General features: G+C 45.6%; 1 long non-coding RNA gene across 1 annotated transcript; it reads right to left on the reverse strand.

Annotated features, from left to right (window-relative positions):
• Window positions 1-338: 338 nt before the first annotated feature.
• Window positions 339-2,394, reverse strand: LOC308644013. Its single transcript, XR_014020882.1, has 2 exons — window positions 2,116-2,394; window positions 339-2,079 (listed from the first exon to the last, which is right to left on the reverse strand). It is a non-coding gene; the product is annotated as an uncharacterized lncRNA (long non-coding RNA).
• Window positions 2,395-14,300: the final 11,906 nt, after the last annotated feature.

Consider the following 14,300-nt stretch of genomic DNA (forward strand, 5'->3'; position numbering starts at 1 on the left):
ACGGTCCTCTCAAAGCGGAGATGCCCCCTTGGATGAACTGCCTAGCTATTGAGTTTTGAGGCCTGGTTTGCTCTTAATTAACATACGGACTCCTCAGACCGTAAACCTTTTCCTCAGCTTTCTTTACTGCACTGGAGTTCTGACTCCCTTTGAGTTGTGTGTTACTGGGGGGTGGGAGGGGGGCTTCGGGTTTTGTTGGGGGTTTTTGTTTGTGTTTGTGTTTGGGCTAATTGGTGCATATTCAGGTACCACTTTGACATGTGGATCTTTCTCCCGACCACCATGGGAAGTGTCTGCCAGGTTCCATTTTCTAAGAGTTTCTGAGGGTGAAGCTCCTATTGTTTTTTTTTTTTTTTTTTAAGGGAGCGTATATATTTCCTGCACTTCAAGAAGAATCAAAATGTTCCTGAATTTCAAATACCTCATGCAAAATGTCTCCTGAAATAAGGGAAGGAAAAAAAAAAACTTTGAAAAATCTTAATGTTGAAGTGAGCAATGCCGAAAGGTTCTGTCTTAAAAAAAAAATCCTTGTACTTATCACTTTTGCCCCTCAGGCGGTCAGTTCTGCTGAGAACTGTGTTCTGCGCCTCGGCGCGTGGAAGTGACCCCAGGCGCCACCTCTCAACGTATCTCAAGGCGGCTTTACCTCCAGATCCTGTAGAGTTAGGGTAATGTTTTTTCTTTGCAGCAAAGCTCCATTTTGATGAAAGATGAATCTGGATATTTATTTCTGTTTTGGAAAACGAGAGGTTACAACCCAGACAGCTGAAGGAGACTCCAACAGCATCCATGGAGACAGGAAGGCAGCCAGGCCTCCTCTGCTCACGCGGCCTCTCTGGACAGGCGAGGGGACCCAGCCCAGTGGAGGATGAAGATGTCCACGGTACCAAGGCTGTCATTAGTTTTTCTCTGAAGTGCCTGAAGGTAGGAATGGGCCAGCGGTTGGGACCAGCTGGGCCCCGCCAAGGCCACGCCAGGCAGAGCGCCAGCAGCCCTGCACTCCACACTGGCCGGAAAGGCCTTCCCTGTGGCATGGTTAGACTGCAGAAATCCAATGTGCTTCCTTCCCTGAGGCAGTCTCCTCCTCGGAGCTGCTGCTCCCCACCCACCCTGCACCCCTCGCCCTCGTCCCCACCACGGAATCTAAGACCTTTTAGCCGGCGGAGCCAGGGGTGGGGGGGATCCTAAGCGATTGCCTTCCATGGACATCAGGCCCCATGGCCTAAAGGGCTCCCAGGGCAAACTTAACTCCCCCACAAAACTTGAAGGTGGGGGAGCTGCGGCTACACATTCCACAAAGTGCTGGCACTTACACCCATAACCCGGAAGGCTGATGACGGATTCATATGGGGTGGTGACCTCCCATCATCAAAAGGTGTCATGGTTTGGAATGTTCATTATGGCCGAGGACCTGGTTAGAGGTATAAAGACCTTTTTTCACCGTTACCTAATTTTTCCCCCCTCTTAAATGATTTTCTTTTTTGGTGTGTTGTACAGCAGTATAATTTTTCACTTATTTATTCCATCAGTAGATATGGTTTGTACAATGTACAATGGTTCCATTTCAGAAAATAAAAAAAAAAATTCAAATCATGAGCACATATGGTTTTGTTGCATTATAATAAAGAGTAAATAAAAACAGCTCAATAGCAGAGTACTTGCCTAGCCATGTGCAAGGGCCCAGATTCAATCCTCAGCCCCACACACAGACTATCAGATGGTTGGCAAGAACGCCCTCAAGGCTGTGTCTGCATGGCTGCATGTCCCTGGTTGTACTAGTTCAGGTGAGCTCATCACATGCAGGGACTCTTGTGTCCACAGTCAGGAGAGCTGTTAGCACTAAGCATCAGCAGGGGGTCAGGTGAACCACTAGACGCTCTTTCTGTGGGTAGGTATTGTCAACCACCTCGTGCAGGTCCAGCTCATGTGGCCAGGCAGAGCCCCAGTATAAAAGCCACACCTGGGGCTGGGGCTGGGGCTGTAACTCAGCGGTAGAGCTCTTACCTAGCATGTGCAAGACAAGCATGTGTCTCCCTAAGTTTATTCCCCACATCATAAAAAATAATAAAAGAGCCTCACCTGACACATACCTCAGGCCTGGGCTCCAGCAGGGACATCAGTTTGCTGCTTCCCTGACTTTGGGAGCCTTTGTCCTGCAGGAGGAACTCGGGGAGGTAGACATGCTGATGGACTGCAGCCTTGTCTTTGACTTAGAACTGGGCATCCAGTCGCTTGTGGTGTAGCCAGAACCAAAACCTTCCCTGGGCCCTTTCCTCCTAGCTGAGGCTCCCCTCCCCCTTTGACTTTTTCTTCCCCTTGTCCGGTTTCACTTCCTCTTCCAGCTGAAAACTGGCCCTGGCCCTGGGTGAGCTTCCTGGATACAGTGGGGAGGGAATATTGTTCTAGAAAGTTGGAGCCAAGTCTCCCTACAGAGCTGACCTGGAGGCAAACACTCTCCTTTTTGTTCCGTCTGCCTCTCTGACCCACCCTGATCTTTTTCAATGTGCGTTTCATTGTTTTTATCAGAATTGGTTGCTCAGCTAAATTAACTCCTGATATGGAAGGTTCAGACAGACAAAACACAAATCACAGGGGCCTTGTTTGCTTAACGGAAAAAAATAAAAAGCTTTAGCTGGCTGGCATATCACAGTTTCTGTCCTCCCTGCTATCTGTCCCCGTCCAGACTCATCTCTCTGTGGATCTCTGCCACCCATGTCTGCAGTCCCTAATCTCTGCTCTCCCAGTCATTCTGTTTCACTTTCAATGTCACTTGGCATCTGTCTCTCTGGAGCTGAGTGACTTCTGCCATCTGCATCAAGGAGCAGTCATGCATGAAAGTAGGAAAGGAAGGCTTTATAGGCATTTACTGAGCACTGTCTGTGTGCTGGACCCTGAGCAGCAATGACTCAAAGGTGACCCTTTTCTCCTGGACAGAAAGGTGCCCTGGCGCTCTGAGAACAGTGCCTAGCACAGTTTGGGAAAAGGGAGACCTGCGTTTTGATGGCAGGGGTCAGGGGAGCTCCTAGGATAGTGGATGAACTCCAGGCTAAGGAATGCAGTTTTCCTGTTGACGTGAAAGAGTGACTGATGGTTTCTGAGCCAGGGCTCTGCTGGGCTAGGGATAGTGTTGCCAGCCAATAGCATGGAATTGAAAAAGGCCACCCTGGAGGTGGGGACAGGGCAGCTTAGAAACTGGAACAATAAGACAAGCAGGAGGCCAGCTTTGGCAAGAGGGCCCTTGTGCCCCTGAGTGACATGTTGAAAGCAATCAGTATTGCAGCCAGGTGGGTGGAGAGGGGACTGGTGGGGGGGGGGGGGGGGGGCAGGCTGAGAAAGCTCAGGCCCAAGTCCAGAGCAAGCCAGTGGTGTCATGGAGGTCTATGGTGAGGCTGACGACAGACTGCAAATCCTAAAGGCCAAATCTAATCTCCCTTCCAAGCTCTTTTGGGTGAGGAACACATGTTTTACTCCCAAGACTCAGTGGACAACCCTTGGATTTGTCCAGTTGCATTTCCCTCTTCTTCCACTAGGGGTCGCCCTCATTCAGGCTCTTTTAAGTGAAGCCGGCGATTCTGGGTTAACCAGACGGGTCCAATCAGTACGGTTCCACCCCCAGGCTTCTGCCATTGGTTCAGAAGTGGGCACATGACCCACAGTGGTCCAATGACAGCCCTAGGATTTCTGTGGAACTGATGGGGAAAAGTCCAGTTGGAGCTTGGTGGGGAGGGGGCTCACAGAGGTGTGAGCTGCTGGGGCTGTCTTTGCCCATATCCAGGGAAGACTGATGATGAGGCCAACACTGGAAAGAGTTGAGTGAGTGTGAGCTTCCCGACAGTAACACTTGGGCACTGTGCTCCAGCCCACCCTGAAGCCAGCCCTCCCCCTGAACTTTTCAGTTTTGTGAGCTAATAAATACCCTTGAATGGTTAAGTCAGTTTTCACTGGATCTTTTCCCCAGATGAGCCCCCACCCTCCATCCCAGGGCTCAAAGGGTGTCCTTGACACATCCAGGAGCCCTTTCTATGGGAAATGTAGCTCAGACTCCTGACTGAATGCCATTGTCTCTGAGGAAGTTTCTGTGCCTTTCCTAAGTCACTCCCCTTTTAGTGCTCCCATGTGTCAAGGACTTGGAGATTTCCCAGATGATGACAAAGAAATAAGCAGAGGGTAACATGGGCCTATTTTGGACCTTCTATAACCTTCAGCTTCCAAAGCTCCACCTTTCCAGAGCTGTGTGACCTCAGGCAAGTATCTTAACCTCTGCAGGCCCCAGTTTCCTCATCTGTAAAATGGGGAGTATAACAGTGCCTATACTAGCATTGTTGTGAAGCTTAAGTATATTCATATATGTAAAGTTCTCTGAACAGGTCCTGGCACACAGTAAGTCTCAAATAGTAGTTGTTATTTTTATTGCTATTATAGTTATTATCACCAAACACATGTGGAAGTCCAGCTCTGAGGTCATGAGGCCAGGGAAGGAGAAGAACTGCCCATCTCTAGCTGCCTTGGACTTGCCTCTCAGAGTCACATTTTGCTCCCGGAAGACCCACCTTTTCTCCAAATGATCGACACTGGAGTTGTCCACATAGCACATCTCAGATGAATCAGTCCTTGTGGGATGAGTGGAAGCCCACCAGAAAACAGGCAGAGGGAAGCCGTTCCTGGCTGGGGAAGGGCCTGAGCAACACATCCCTGCCCCAGGCGCTGGCCGCTCAGGGAAGCCACCCACAGAATGCTTCAGGGCCCTGGTCTCCTTGGAAAGGCCCATTGGAGACTCATTTTTCCAGCTCTTCACCAGTGTTCTCTCCAAGGGCTCTGGGTAGAGGCCTCAGGGAGGCAAGGACAAGGATATGGTGCCAAGTCTGTAGATCCTGTTTCCCTCTGGGATACCCCCTGAGCCACTAGAGCTTGGAGGATGTATTGGCAGGCTTGGGGTCCACGGCTTTCTCTCTCCAGACCTTGGCAGAAATAGCAAGCTGCTTTGCAACAAAGAACCTCAAGAGGCTCTTAATCCTGCTCCTTTCTCCCTCGGGCTCCCAGGGCGATGAGCTCATTTGACCTGCTTGCAACCCCGAATGGTAGCTTAGAGCGGAATATCAGTCTCTCCATTATACAGAAAAGAAAAACCAAGGTCAGGGAATGACCATAGGGACAGTAAGGAGGGTCTAGAAACTAGCCTGTCTTCCTCTAGATCAGAAATTTTATTGAAATGCAGCCATACTCACTCATTTACATATTGTCCCCGTCTGCTTTCACCATACAACTGTAGAGTAATTGCAACAGAAACTTGATGGCTCCTGAAGTGAAAAATATTTACCATCTGGCCCTTCACAGAAGAGGTTTGCCAACACTTGCCCTAGACTACACTTTCCTGTTGAAAGAATAATAACAATTACCTCTTATGTGCTAGGCACCATGCAAGACTTTACTGAAATTTTTATTGACATGTAAGGATATAGCCCAATGAATATTTTTTTTCTTTTGTAGTGTTGGGGATCAAACCCAGGGCCACAAACATGCAAGGCAAGCACTCTGCCACCGAGCTACACCACCAGCCTCAATGAATCTTCATATATACCCGAACACAACTGCTTTACATTATCACCACCCAGATCAAAAAAACAGAGTATCCCCCCCCAAAGTCCCCATCCTATCCTCCTCCAGTCACTTCCCCTCCAAGGGTAGCTGCTACCCTGACTTTTCTCCCTGCACAGATTTATTTTGCCTGGTTTTGAGTTTTATATTCATGGAATCACAAAGCACAAGCTCATTTGTGTTCGTTTTTGCAGTATCCCAGACAGAACTCAGGTCTCTCACATGCTAGGAGAGCTTCCCTCCACTGAGCCACGTCCACAGCCCTCATCACATGAGATTCACCAACATTGCTTCATGTCATTAGAGTCTATTCATCCTCATTGTTGGAGAACATTTTAGGGGGCCAGTATACTCCAGTGTACTTACTCACTTTTCAGGTGGAAAGGACCGTTAATAATCCGTGCAAGATCCTGGACCTCCATGATCTCATTGCACCCTGACTTCTATCCTGAGAGAGGGACAGATTCAGAGCTTCATTTTATAGATGTGAAAACTGAGGCTTGAAGATAATGACCAGCAGGTGGAGAGCTGTCATTAAAGGTGTGTTTACTGTCCTGTTAGATTCTGGCTTGAAATCCCACCGTGGGTATACACAGTCAGCCCCGTGCACCTGAGGATGTGAAACTTGAAGATTCAGAGGACCACAGGGATTTGAGCATCCTCAGATTTGGCATATACAGAGGTTCTAGAACCAATCCCATCTATATGGAGGAATGACCTGTACTGTATGGTTCCATTTATATGAAATTTCTATAAAAATCAAAACAGTGGAAACAGAAAGGAAACCCTAGGGGCTGGGGATGTGGCTCAAGCGGTAGCGCGCTCGCCTGGCATGCGTGCGGCCCGGGTTCGATCCTCAGCACCACATACAAACAAAGATGTTGTGTCCGCTGAGAACTAAAAAATAAATAAATATTTAAAAAAAAAAAAAAGGAAACCCTAGTTTTCCTGAGGCTGGGAACAGGGTTTAACTGTGAAGTGCCATGAGGGAATGTTTTTGGGTGATGAAACTCCAAAACTGGATTGTGAGGATGATTGGACAACCACAGAAATTTATTAAACCTCAATGAATTGAACATTTAAAATGGGTGAATTTAAAGGGATGTAAAATATACCCCCTTAGCCAGGCACAGTGGCACGACTGTGATCCCAGCTACTCAGGAGGCTGAGGCAGGAGTTCAAGGCCAGCATCAACAACTTAAGTGAGATTCTCAACAATTTAGTGAGATTCTGTCTCAAAAATTACCAAATTGGGGGATGTAGCTTAGCGTTAAAACGTGCCCCTGCCTAGGTTGAATCCCCAAGCCCCCCCCCCCAATTTTTTAAAATTAAAAATAAATAAATAGTATCTCTCCAGACTATTTTTAAAATCCCAAACCCACACTCCTCTATTTCTTCACACACCTGTGCTTCAATTTCCCTATCTGAAGACAGCCTTAAAGTCTGCTGCCCTGCCTGCCTCCCAGGGTTGTGTGGGGATGAGGAAGAGGAGGATGTGTTAGGTGTCCTGGGCAAACCATCAAGGAGCCTACCATCAGGTGCTCTCTGTAAAGGCATCGGGGTCTCTCTGGCCAGAGGGGACCTCTGGAATAATCGGGATCCTGTTTGGCTTTGCGTATCCGCCCTGCCGCCTGCTCAGGCCTGCTGAGCCACGCGCGGCGGATGCACTGGTCCTGAACTCTTTCTCCGAGTAGTCCCCAGAGGTGGCCGCTGCCTTTCAGTTTCTGCACTTGTTTATTTTCAAAGGGTCATTGCCAGACCGCGAGGCCACCCCTGCCCTTTCACGGTTTGTTTTATCCAGGAGATTTCAGGAAGAGAGAGAAGAGGTACAGAGGCCAGAAACAAACCCCTCTGCCAATCCAGAACTGCAGAAGGCCCAGCTGTTAGGCTCAAGGACAGGCAGTTGGGGCAGGTGGCTCAAGGAAAGGTGGAGCCAGAACAGTCCCTGCCCCAGAACACTTTATAAGATTTATAAATGGGAGAAGCTGTTATTGTCAATAACAATTACAAACACACAACAAGTGATGCTGGAATAATTGGATATCTGTATGCAAAAATAATGACCTAATTAATACATTGTACCTTATTGCAACTGCACTCAAAAGAGACCACAAACCAAAATGTAATATACAAATCTAAAAATTCTAGAGGAAAACATAGGAGAAAATCTTTGTGACATGGGGTTAAGCAAAACTTTTTTTTTCTCTTCCTTTTTTTAAATATATGATAATGGAATGCATTACAATTCTTATTACACATATAGAGCACAATTTTTCATATTAAAAAAAATTTAAATTTAAGGGCTGCAGTTGTAGCTCAATGGTAGAGCACTTACCTAGCATGTGTGAGACACGGGGTTTAAGTATCAGCACCGAATATAAATAAATAAAATAAAGGACCATTGACAACTAAAACAATATTTTAAAATATTAAATTTGCTTGAGTTGGGGCTCAGTGGTAGAGTGCTCACCAAGCACGTGCGAGGCCCTGGGTTCCATCCTCGGCACCACATAAAAATAAATAAATAAAATAAAGGTATTGTGTCCGACTACACCTAAAAAATAAATATTAAAAAATTAAATTTAATTAACTAATTTTGGTACTGGAGATTGAATCCAGGGACTCTCTCCCACTGAGCTACATTCCTAGCCCCCCCCTTTTTTTTTTGGTTTTGAGACAGGGTCTCACTAAGTTGCCTAGACTGACATTGAACTTGTAGTCCTTCTGCTGTACCTCGTGAGTTGCCAGGATTATAGGTGTGCACCATGGTACCCGGTAAAGCTGGGTTGGTTCATTTGTTTTTAAGATGTGATATCAAAGCAATAACTGTAAGAGGAAAAAAATGAATAAATTAGACTTTATTAAAATTAAAAAGTTCTGCTCTGCTAAATACACTGTATAGAGAATGAAAAGACAAGCCTCGGACTGGCAGATCAATTTTTGCAAAACACTTATCTGACAAAGGAATTGTAACCAGAATATATAAAAAACACTCAAGACTCCATAATAACAGAGCGAACATCTCTCCTCATGTTCAAAATATTTGCATGGACATTTCGTCAAAAGAAATTGTATGGAAAGTAAATAAGCACATGAAGGATGCTGAACATCATTAGGCATTAGAGAAATGCAAATTAAAACCACAGCGAGATTCCTTGGTCCGCCTGGTAGGATGTTTAAAAAGACTGACCATGTCACGTACAGTCATGCAGAACAAGCAGAACTTTCACGCCCTGCTAATGGAATGTAAACTGTGTGGCCATTTGGAAGCCTTGGGTAGATTTTGGTGGCACAAGCCTGCAATATCAGCTGCTCACGAGTCTGAAGCAGGAGGATTGTACATTTGAGGCCAGCCTGGGCAATTTATCGAGACTGTCTCAAAATAAAATAAAAAAGGCTGGGGATGTAGCTCCAAGGTAGAGAACTCATGTGTGTGGTCCTGGGTTCAATTTGCAGTGCAAAAAAAAAAAAAAAAAGAAGAAGAAGAAGAAGAAAGAAGAAGAAGTTTGGCAGATTCTTGTAAAATGAAACATAAACTTACCCCATGACTCAGTAGCCTCACTTCCAAATATTTACCTAAGAGGTAAATAGATGGGAATGTTCACAGTGGGCTTATTCATAATCACTAAAATTTAGACAAAACTAAATGGCCCTTTCCTGGTGAATAGAAAAACTATAGCATATTCATGAAATGAAGTACTACTCGGAAATAAAAAGTAACGAACTATACCCAGCAGATCGAAAGGCTGAGACAGGAGGATTGCAGGTTCAAAGCCAGCCTCAGCAACAGTGAGCAACTCAAGGAGCAGCTAAGCAATTCAAGGAGACCCCTGACTCTAAACAAAATACAAAACAGGGCTGGGGATGTGGCTCAGTGGCTGAGTGACCCTGAGTTCAATCCCCAGTACTAAGGGGAAAAAAAAAGTAATAAATGACAGAGACATACAACAGGGAAAGACCTCAGATGCATTATGTTAAGTGAAAAAAGCCAGATTGAAGGCACTTATTAAATGATTGAATGATAATATCGATTGATTGAAATGGGGCTCATGTGGGTCCAGCTGTCTTTTTTTCTTTTTTTGAGTACTCTCTCCCCGGCCTGTTTTATTTTTTTATTTTGAGACAGGGTTTTGCTAAAATGTCTGGGGTGGCCTGGAACTTGCAATCCTCCTGCCTCAGCCTCTTAAGTCACTGGATTACAGGTGTGCACCACTACGCCCAATAAGGTGGGGGGATTTCAAGTTTGAGGCCATCCTGGGAAATTAAGTGAGACCAGTCTCAAATTTAAAAAAAAAAAGAGTTGGGGGATGTAGCTCAATGATAGAGTGCTTGTCGGGCATGTAAGATGCCCTGGGTTCCATTCCCAATACAAAAGACTCTGGAACTGTGTGCAAAAAAATAAAGAGCATTTTATGAATGATCCCTTTATATAACCATCGAAAACTTAGGGCCATATATTCTTGTTCCAGGCACTGTTTATAAAGTCCTTTACATACATATATTTTGACTCAGTCCTCCTGACAACTCTATGAAGTAGATATTAATTACTCCAAATTATGAGAGTTTTATCCCAGAATCCCTCAACTTCCACTAAGTCATTTCACTGAGGGGCACATAGCTAACAATGAGGCTTAGCAGGAATTTCAAACTCAAACACCCATGGCAACCAGGCAGGTAATGTAAATAAGCCCAATAGACCAAGGCATTAGGGAAGAGGGGGACTGGGGAAAACTTCTCAATACAGACTTTATTTGGAGGGGACAGTTGCTCCTGGGCTCCAGCAGCTACGAGGGGAAATAAGGGCCCAGAGTTGTCAGATAGTCTGATTGTTTGAGAATGCCCTAACAGTCTAGTTTATATGAAATGTCAATGTTTTATTAAATGTTAACAAATAGCTGGATTCAATGCCCCACACCAATGACTCAGAAGGAGGAGGCAGGAGGATTGAAAGTTCAAGATCAGACTCAGCAACTTAATGAGAACTTGATTCAAAATTTAAAAAAAAATTTTAAAAGACAGGAAATGAAGTTTAGTGGTAACACACCCCAGGTTCAATCCCCAGTACTGAAAAAAAAATGTTAGCAAATAGTCAATAATTTAAAAAAAAACATGTAGATGTTAGTTAAACATATATTCTCTCCTTCCTCCTTCTCCAAAATCACCCCCCAGGTGTAAGAGAGCAATAAGCAGAAGCAGAAAATCCATAGCTAGTGAAATCAGGCATTATCTGCAGCCATTGTGAAAGTAGGAAGGAGAATGGAGGAATAAAAATGAACTTTGCAGGGGGCTGGGGCTAGAGTACAGTGCTTGTCTCCCATGCAGAAGGCCCTGGGTTCAATCCCCTATCCCCAGCACCACACACACACACACACACACACACACACACACAAAAAAAAAAAAAAAAAAAAAAAAAGAAAGAAAGAAAAGAAAAGAAAGAAACTTTGTAAACAGGGTGTGGTAGCACCCAACTGTAATCCCAGCAGCTCAGGATCACAAATTCAAAACCAGCCTCAGCAATTTATCAAGACCCTAAGCAATTCAGTGAGGCCCTGTCTCTAACTAAAAAAGGAAAAAATGAACTTTGCAAGGTGGAGGAAGGTGGAGGAAGATAAAACCAAAGACCTGCAAAAGCAGATCTCAAGGAGATGCTGGTCAGGCCTCTCCCAAAATCCCAGGGAGTCTCTAGAATTGGAGGCACCATAGAGGGTGGAAAGAAAGGACTAGGGAGGTTGTAAGGACTAAGGAGGTTAGAAGCCCATGTGGGACAGAGAGTCTGTCAGGTTCCCAGCCCCAGCGGGTCTAGTCCTGCTGACTGCCTCTGATGGTAGGGCTCCCTTCTGGAGAAACCAAATCAGGGAGGCTCCAGTGTTGGGGGGGGTGGTGCTGAAAGTAGAGAGGAAGGGAGTGACTACAGACGGAGAGCAGGGCACAGCAACAGGAAGTTAATGGCCCCTTCCCCGGCCTTGCTCTAGGGATTCCACAGCCTTACCCATGCTCTCCCATCAGAAGACTTTCAGACACCCACATTTAGCCTTCTTTCAAAAGGCTGCTGGCCACACACTGACTCAGCCATTGATGGGCCTTACTTCTGCCATCACATTGATGGTGCTGGGGTTATCATAATGATGCTCCTTTCCATACTTCTTCTTCTTCTTCTTCTTTTTTGTCAATAGACTTTATTTATTTGTGTGCGATGCTCTAAAGCTTCCAATATGAAGAGAGTTCATGTTGAGGGCGGAGGGAATGGGGGGATAAACAATGTAGGGAGCAAAAGAGACTTCAAATAGCTGGGCACAGTGGCTAGCGCATGCCTATAATCTCAATAGTTTGGGAGGCTGAAACAGGAGGATGGCAAGTTCAAGGCCAGTCTCAGTAATTTAGTGAGACCCTTAGCAGTTTGGTGAGACTATGTCTCAAAATAAAAAAATAAAAAGGGCTGAGGATATACCTCAGGGGTAAAGTGCCCCTGAGTTCAATCCCCAGGACTATGAACTCAAAATAGTTGTGGAATAAGAGTCAATATTGTATTCATGAAACAAGACAGGATGCTCTTAAGAAAGTTTTTTTTTTAAAAGCATAATTTAAACTTTTAGTAAAATTTCCCTAAAAGTAGGTCAAAGAAAAAAATTTCAGAAAATATAGTGGGCCCTCTGTTTTTGTGGGTTCTACACTCAAGGATTCAACTAACCTTGGATTAGAAATATTTGGGGAAAAAAATCTGCATCTGAGCCAAGTGTAGTGGCACACAGTGAGACCCTGTCTCAAAATCTTGTCTCAAAATATAAATTCAAAAGTGCTGGGATGGGGGCTGGGGATGTGGCTCAAGCGGTAGCGCGCTCGCCTGGCATGCGTGCGGCCCAGGTTCGATCCTCAGCACCACATACAAACAAAGATGTTGTGTCCGCCGAAAACTAAAAAAAAAAATAATAAATATTTAAAAAAAAAAAAAAAAAAAGTGCTGGGATGTAGCTCATTGGTAGAGCATGCCTCAGTTCAATCCCCAGTACTGCAAAAAATAAAATCAAAGCAAGCAAACAAGCAAGCTAAGGCAAACCAGAAGCTGTGGTTCATGTCTGTAATCCCAGCTGTTTGGGAGACTAAAATAGGGGTAATGTCAAATTCTCAAGTTTCAGATCAGTCTTGGATAACATAGCAAGAGCCTATCTCCAAAAAAAAAAAAAAAAAAAAAAAAACAAACAAACCCAAAAAAGGTAATATTATCATCTTGAAGAATTAAAGGGTCTCTTCATCTGTAACAATCTTTAAAACTCAAACCATACCCAAAAATATAAAGAGGAAATCAAAGTGGAATTTAGTTATTATATTATCACTAATTATACTGACAACCCCCTCCTCTGAGAAAAAAAAAGTTAAGCAAATGTGTGCAGCAAGTGAGGAAAGTGAAATACTGGAACAATAAAGGTATAGAACTCATCAGTGTACAATTTGGATCAAGGGCACACAATATGATGGGCATGTAGCTCAGTGAAAGTTTGTGTTTAACATGCCAGAGGCCCTAACTTCATCCCTAGCACCCCCTCTCCCCGCCAAGAAAAAAAAAGCACAAAATATTTTTCGTGGTTGAAATAATGGAAATATTGAAAGTGATCTTAATGAATTATAATTTAATTATATTACTATTATCAGTTTGTGATACTGGGAATTTAAAGGAGGGGAGCTATACCATTAAGATATGCCTCTGGCCCTTTTTATTTATTTTGGGGTCTCCCTAAATTGCAGAGGTTGGCCTTGAACTTGCGATTCTCCTCCTTAGCCTCCTGCGTAGCTGGTATTACAGGCCTGTGTGTGGAGCTAAATCATAATCTGGGAGATATTCACTTCCTAGATCTTCTGGTAGACTTCTTTCTCTGGCGCACCGATAACTCAAGGTAAATAGTTTCCCGCCCCCAGGTTAGGGAGCCGGGAGAGGGAAAAGAGGAAAAGAAAAAAATAAGCCCCAGAGCAACTGAGGGTTATATTCCCAAGGTGAACCATTGTTACAGTTTGACAGAGAAGAAAGCTATGGCTCAGAGTTTCCCCTTTTTGGAATTACTTAGGGGCTGGTTCTGCCGTCAGTCTCGAAAACAACCCCACAGTGTTTTGAGCTGTACTGGAAGGAGCAGGGCTCCGGTCCAGCTCTGCCACTCAGAGCTGTGGGCCTGGGACGCCGCCTTGACCTGGACCTCTGCGGATGTCAGGTCTCGTGAGAAGGGCTCCCGTTTTTTTTTTTTTTTTTTTTTTTTGTGCACATCTGGGAAATCCCTTCGGTACTCAGCGACAATAAAAACGAAGACAGTAGCCACAGTAGCACAACAGCTCGGAACGGAGCTGTCTAGGACCCAGTTCCGGGCCCCGCAGGAGAAAGCCGGCGGGGGAGGAGGAGCCCCACCCCCACCCACCACGTGGAGCTCGGGTTTGGCCCGCAGCTAGGCTGCCGAGCGCTCTAGCCAGCGCTGGGCTGCGCGGGGCGGGGCGGGGGCGGAACCCGAACAGCCAGTGGGCCAGGTCTCTGTTAGGCCGAGCCACCCTCAAGGGGCGCGGCCTGGCCCCGGCGTCTCGGAGCTCTCAGCCTGCCCCGAGGGGTGGGGGTAGAGAGGGGCGGGGCAGGAAGGCGTAGCCCTTTTTTTGTCCTCCTAGATAAGGAAAAGTTCCCTTGCGCCTTTAAGAGGCCGACGCGGGCATCTGATTGGTTGAGGCGCGGCAGT

Source organism: Spermophilus citellus (genome assembly GCF_964194105.1).
Source record: "Spermophilus citellus genome assembly, chromosome: 3".
NCBI lineage: Eukaryota > Metazoa > Chordata > Mammalia > Rodentia > Sciuridae > Spermophilus > Spermophilus citellus.